This window comes from Cricetulus griseus, chromosome X, assembly GCF_003668045.3.
Source record: "Cricetulus griseus strain 17A/GY chromosome X, alternate assembly CriGri-PICRH-1.0, whole genome shotgun sequence".
NCBI lineage: Eukaryota > Metazoa > Chordata > Mammalia > Rodentia > Cricetidae > Cricetulus > Cricetulus griseus.
The window spans coordinates 107,086,602-107,093,902 of record NC_048604.1 but is presented as its reverse complement, the minus strand read 5'-3'; positions in this window follow the sequence as shown (position 1 = coordinate 107,093,902).

The following is a 7,301-nucleotide window of genomic DNA, read 5'->3' as shown; positions in this document are numbered from 1 at the left end:
CCCCATCTGCCACCCTGCAGTGTGAGACAGAGTCCCTGAAGAGTTCCTGTTTTCAATGGAGACAGCATTTGCCCGGTAGAAACGTCAGAGAATCTCTTGTTGAGATTCTTGACAAAGATAAGGATCAAGATGTGACTAAGAAATAGACACTTAAAAATAATCTCTGTGATTCCTGTATCATCAGGGAGTACGTGACACTGCTCCTCAGATGCAAGCTGCAGCAGAAGATACTCAGAGAGGAGGCCTGTGTGATTGTCCTGTTTATTGGAGGAGAGCAGATTCTGGGCAGTGGACCTCTGTGGAATGAGAAATGGGTTGTTAGGATTGACCACAGGTTTCCATTTGCCTTTCAAATGTGGTTTCTCTAGTTGACTTCCACTGTCGGTGTTGTATTGATGGGTGTGTTGACCTCTTTGTGGGGGCTGTGTTGCCAGCTTTGTCCAAAAAGTCAAGCGAAGGTCTTTGTGTGCATGAGCCTCGAAAGCAACAGAAAAGAAGGATTTCTATATTATTTTTATTTTTTTTATTTAAGGAGAGCAATTTCAACAGCTCTCTCTCAAAGAGCCAGTGTCTTACCTAGCCACCTTGGCATCTAAGAAAACGTCTTGGCAATAGCTTTTGTGAGGAAACACTAGCTTTATCCTTGTCAGTTAGTGTGAAAATGTACACGGATCGAAAGATAGCTAAGTTGAGAACATGGCTGCAGCCCTTTTTCTTTATTCGGTCTGAGGGTGGAGAGGAAACCCAAGATGTTTGCTCAGTTCTGAGATAGGCAGCCAATTGTGTATTTCCATGAGTAGCTGCCTTCTCAAGTGATAGGCCTTTGCTAAAACAATCTGTGTCCAAAATTTACCTGAGAAGGTGAGAAATCAGTTAGAAGATGGTGGATGCAAATTCTAGCCAGTAGGTGGCAGTCGTGAGAGGATAGATTTTTGTGTCTATTGGTAAAGACAGCCTGAAAAGAAGTGGTCACCCACATGGGGAAGGGCCTAGGCCTGGCCCAGGATGATGTGGTAGACTTTGGGGAGCCCCTTTTGAGGGCCTTACCATGCCTGGGGAGTGGAGGGGGGATGGCTAGGGGCAGGTGGGATGTTGGGGGGGAGGAGAGGGAGAGGGAGAAGGGATTGACATCTGAAGCAAGCTTGTTCCTAATTTGAACTAATAAAATAAAATAAAAAAAGAAGTGGTCACCATCAAAAACTAGCTCTGTGATCATCAGTGAGTGGCTGAGCCTCTGTGATCCCCAGCTAACTCTGCAGAGAGGATAACAGCACTGTACACCCCTAATTTGAGCCTGCCAAATCCATATACTCCAAGTTCTGAAACTTTCCGAGCACCAATATGAAACCACAGACAGAAATTGCACAGATGACCTTCTCCTGGCAGTTTGTTATAATGCAAGCAAGGGGTGGGAATGTGTTTCAGTGGTGGAGTGTGTACTTTATATGCCTGGGGCTCCGTGTGTTCATTCTGAGCATACAACAGACAAAGATACACACACACACACACACACACACACACACACACACACACACACACACACACACACACACACACAGGGATGCATTACAATTCATGAATTATATCAGTATAAACTGTATAAAATCACCTGCAGGTTATGTGTATATGAAATGTAAATGAATTTTGGGTTTCATATGCCCAAGTTATATGTCTGTTTGTCTATCTATCTATCTATTTGGCTATCTGCATATATCATTTTCTGAAAGAGATAAGACAATGCCATGTAAGGGTTACCCAGCAAGTACAATAAAGTCCCGCCATTCCCAGGCTAAGGTCTTCTTGATCATGTAGCTACAAGGCCTCCTCTCTGTTTCATTCCTCTCTGGTTGGCACCACTATTTTGTTGTCATTTTCACATCAGGTCCTGCCCTGAACTAGGAGCCATTGAGCGATGTTTTCTTGTAGGATACATGTATGGATACAGGGAGTGTCACAACTTAATTTTCTGTTCACCCAGAGAATTCCTGTGCCTTTTATCCCTGCAATGTCCAGAGTGTGATATTAGGGCAGTCACCACACCGCCCTTTGTGTTCTGTGGGTGGTATAATGCCAATTGTTTTCAGCAGGGTCTCATCTGTTCTGAATGGCAGTGGCAGATCTGATTCTTGAATTCCTATTCATTTGAGGGGAATGTTAAGTACTGTGTCTTCTCTCCCCATTCTGCTCCCAAGGGTCTAGCAGAAAAGTGCAGATCCAAATTTCCCCCTTTTTTGTAGGTTTCACAGAAGTTTGCTTCACCCTACTGGTCTCAGACCTCGGGGTAGGGCGCCATTGGCTATGTTATTGATGGAAACAGTGTGTCCCCAGGGAACACATGTTAGGTGATTGCACTCTGGTCAGTCTGGTGATGTTATTTTGGAGGTGACATGTAGGTGTCCCACAGGCCATGGGTGGCAGGGTCGATGCCACAAACCCCGAGATTAGTGACTGTGGGAAACAGGAGTGCTTGTGACCGGTGAGAAATGGCTGCCTTCCTCCTGTTGCTTTGCCCCTCTCCTTTGCCCTTCCCTGGGCGCTACCTTTCAAGTTTCAGTGCAGCCCCACATCTTATGTTGGGGTCTTTTAGTTCCACATGGCAAGAGATCCCCAAGGAATTGACTTTCATTGTCCTCTTTGTTTTCTTCTTTCACACTCCTAGCTGGGCATCACTGGGCATTTAGTGACTTTCATGTTCTTTTCTAGGGAAACAGCTCAGAAGAGTATGTCTTAAATTCTAGGCCTGGTGAGATAAGATCTTTCCTGGTGGGCACCAAAAATAGAGAAATCCTGTGTGCCAGGTCCTGAACAAACTCAGCTGTGTGTGTTGTGTTCTTTGTCTGGAATTTAGCTCGCCTCTGCTGCCCTTGTACATGGTGGATGGCCACTGGTCTGCACCCATTGTCTGGTACAGATGTGAGATTTTTCCATTCTGGTCAAAATGTCCTAAAATAGCCTACCCAACATGATTAAATGAACTCTGTTCCTCTCAACTGAGATAAATTCATTTCCTATGTGTATTTTATTACAGATGGAAAGATATGATTCTATTTTCAAAGTGAACACAACTATATTTGTAATAATAATAATAATAATAATAATAATAATAATAATAATAATAATAATATATCTCCACATTGCAAAAAGTTGCTGTTTAGTTACTTGTTACTCCTCATCCACAGTGGGGTGCAAGTCAGAGCCAGAACGAGGCTGGCCAGGTTTCTTTGGGCTACATAGACAGGCAAGGTTTGTTTGGCAGTCCACCAGACACTGAGGACACAGAATGCCCTTTAAGGGCAGGATAATAAACACTTGCCATTCCAGTTACTTCTCAACATATCAAGATTGCTTTCTAACTCGGACTTCTGAGGCAGCTGAGAATCGGGAGAGGTATTGATTGCTCCACCACCAAAAGCACAGGCATCTGTAATCAGGCCAACCCAGGCAGGAATTTCATTCCTTGTGGTCCTGTGAATTTAGGGGCATTACCCAGAATCGCAAAGTTTGGACCATTCTCCATTACATTGTGGGAAAATATGGATTCTGCAAGGCTGAAATACTGATGCATTTATAAAGGGCCCAGAGATATCCATGCTTCTTATGGCAGCATTAGTGTACATCTTCTAGGGCCAAGGCTCTGTGAAGGGTGACCCGAAAAACTCACTGGCCATTCACTTGGCTCCAGGACTAGTGATTTAGATGTGCAGATAACCATCCCTTGACATCTGAATAGGCTTGGGGCTGGGGTATGGCCAATACAGAGTGCTGTGAGAACCTTAGGAAGGTCCCCTGTCCGAAGGGTGTGAAGAAAACCAGAGAATGCCTAGGGAAAGAAGGAGTTCTGTCTAAGCTAAGGCCTAAAGGGGGATAAGAGGGGAAAGTCTTGTTTAGAACCACCCATGCCAAACCTTTCATCAAAGACTGCCACTATCACCTATTTAACTGGTTCCCAGTTGGCAGAGGAATTGGGATGTGACCCAGAGCTGACAGGAGAGGAAAAGAATACCTGCTGGAAGCTTTGAGGATATCTGCTCTCAGGTGAGATACAGGAATAGAAAGTGCCTTGTTATACTAGGACCATAGCATCTGTGGATGTCAAAAAAAAAAAAAAAACAACAAAAAAAACCCCCAAACAACAAGAACAACAACAAAAAACTGGTGTTCCTTGACCAGTTTTTCCTGACTGTTCGGTGAAGTGGGGAATTGCTATTCTGATCAGTCCTTAGTGAGGGCGGTTCCCTTTACTTGTGGTCATAGCAGACATTCTTACATGGCGAGCACTGTGTCTGCTTGTGTGTATGTTATGGAGAAGTACACATGCTATGGTCGGTCAGGACACTAGCTCTTATTCTGACACATTTCCTAATAGCCCAGATCTGCAATGTGCCTTTATTGTCATCTTGTCCTCACCTCTGAAATGAGTTTGTTATTAACAAACACAGTATCATTGGCTATGATGGCCCCTGCGTGTAATCCAAACTCTCACAAGGATGAGGCAGGAAGATTGAATTGATGTGAGGAGAGTCAGACCCACAGAGGAACCCCCATCTCAACCATTTAAGACTGGAGGAGGAGTGGAATCACAAAGCTTTAAGAGACGTGGCCCAGCTGCTCTATACAAACCCTTCTCCTTCAGCTCCATGTTAAACAGATTCCTTTGCTACAGATCCAAGTCAGGCCCAGCCACAGGTGTGTCTCTCCTTATTTGTCAAGTTTTGTATTTGCAAAGTGACAATCATTCTGCCTACTTTAGGTTTCTCTAGGGAGACCCTAGTGAAATGAAGAAGGTAAAGCACCTGGCACACATTTTGTGTTCTGGGGGAGGCACTACATGTACACAACCTGTTCTCTGTCCTGTTTCTTGTCATCCACATCATTTGGCACTTGGCACCACAATGGCTCAGCAAATGTTTTCAAATTGGACTGCAGGAAGGTGTGATATATTGTGACTGTTATCTGTAGACATTCCCCAGAGAAACCAATCCAATGGGAAATCTTTGGTGTCTATGCCTTTATGCATGTCTCATCTACCCGGTGCTACAGTCACTCGTTTCAAGGCACTGACTCCACTAGAATGTGAACCCCAGCAGGTCAGGTGGAATTCCTGGATATGATCTGTGCAAGAATTGATGTTGTAATTTTGCATCTGAGTTCAGCAGGCAGACTAGAATGCTATAAAACCAGACAAAGCTTGTGAGTGGGGGTCAGGAAACTGAATTACCTCCACCCTGGGAGGGGCTTCAGACTTTTCCTGACTTGAAACTCCATTCATACAAGATAACAGGTGTCACTTGAAGTCTAATGGTAGCAAAAGTTTCTCACATTGGCAATAGCTGCACATAAACATTTAGGCTGGTGTTTATCAACCAGGCACCACAGCCTGCACATGGTGGCAGGTAACACCACAGTAGGGAAACAGTATACTCCCAAACAGAAGCTTTGACCAATAAACACTTTGGGATTCTTCATGCCCAGAAGTCATTTATTCCCATTCTTCATAAGCTATGTGTGACGATGACAGCGATGGTGATGATGATGATGGTGGTGTGTTGATGATGGTGATGTTAATGATGATAGAGGAGGAGGAGGAAGAGGAGGAGGAGGAGGAGGAGGAGGAGGAGGAGGAGGAGGAGGAGGAGGAGGAGGAGGAGGAGGAGGAGGAGGAGACAGGAGGCTGCCTTGATTTAAGGTGAAGTTTGGTATATGACCTGTATCCCTCTGAGGCAAAAGACAGATAAATGATGAGAAGTCTTATCTCTTCCCCTAGCTGCTCTGCACATCCTAATAGGGGACATTTGTGGGCCTCTTTGTATTTTAATACCTCTAGAGAAGTCAACGGGTTACTTCATGATTATTTTGTGGTAGGGCCAGAGGACATGGGGGTGAGAAAACTGTGCTTAAAACGCTAGTTGAGATTTGATGTTTCTGAAGTCATGGCAATTTCTTGATTAAAAGGTGTTTGTGAGACTTATTTTCTTCCTGTGAGAATTGGCTTTCTAAATGAAGAAATATCCTGGCAGTGTCTCTATGACATGTGAAAGCTGATCGGATCTGTGATTCTCAAATGTGCTTCACACTTAAGTATTTGCATGGGGTGATGATGGCCTTCAGGATATAAGCTGCATGAGCTTGAGGTAACAGAGCTTTCAATGACAAAACATTGAGTCTTCCTTCCTAACATTAGTTTTTGTTTCTATGTGTAAAAAGCAAGTCACATGACTTGAAATCTGGGTTCTGGGTTTCCTACATTTATAACAAGTTCTAACTGTTCAGTGTGTATTGAGGAAACCACTGACTATTTGGGTTCCAAATTTGCTAAAATGACAGGGCCAGAGATACCATTCTTTTTTTTTCAAGATTTTATTTATTATGTATACAATGTATATCTGCATACCAGAAGAGAGCACCAGATCTCATAACAGATGGTTGTGAGCCACCATATGGTTGCTGGGAATTGAACTCAGGACCTCTGGAAGAGCAGTCAGTGCTCTTAACCTCTGAGACATCTCTCCAGCCCGAGATACCATTCATACAATTCAATTTAGCATTTCAAGTAGAAGAGCAAGGTAGGAAGGCAGAGAGACACAGAAAAGGTGGTTATATTGAGATTCATACAGGACAGGCTTACTGAAACAACAAGAAGAGGTACCCACTAAATAGCTACCCCTTGGAGTTGTTAGCATGGAGTAAGACTGACAATATTCTTTTGAAGTACAGATTTTTAAATTTTCATTTATTTTTATTATGTGTCTGCATGTCTGTCTGAATGTGGATTTGTACACCATGTTTACGGCTCAAGACTTCTTGGCACATATTCTTTAGTCATAATGGCGTTTTTGTACAGTGTCTTCTGTAAAGTATATGTTTATATCCTTGACCCTTCCTTCTGAGTTGCTTTCATTTACTGGGTATATGAATTATGAGGTTGAAGCTTATATTTTTGGAAATGGGTAAACGGGGATTTCAGTTTGTTGAACGGATTCACCATTTTCTGATTCTCTTTGTGCTTTCTTGTCCAGACTCATTTGCAAGAGTGCATTTTTTGATTATTTCCCTCTGTGCATATAAGTGTCTATTCCTTTCCAAGACAATTGTCTTCCTGATTGCAGGCTCAACTTGACACAAGCTAGAGTCATTTGTGAAGAGGTAGCTCAACTGAGAAAAAGCTCCCACCAGGTTGGCCTTTGGCAAGCCTGTGGCGCTTTTTTAAATTCCTGATTGATGTGGAATAGCCCAGCCCATTGTGAGCGGTGGCCACATTGGGAAGTGGCCACTGGTGTGTATAAGAAAACAGGCTGAGCATT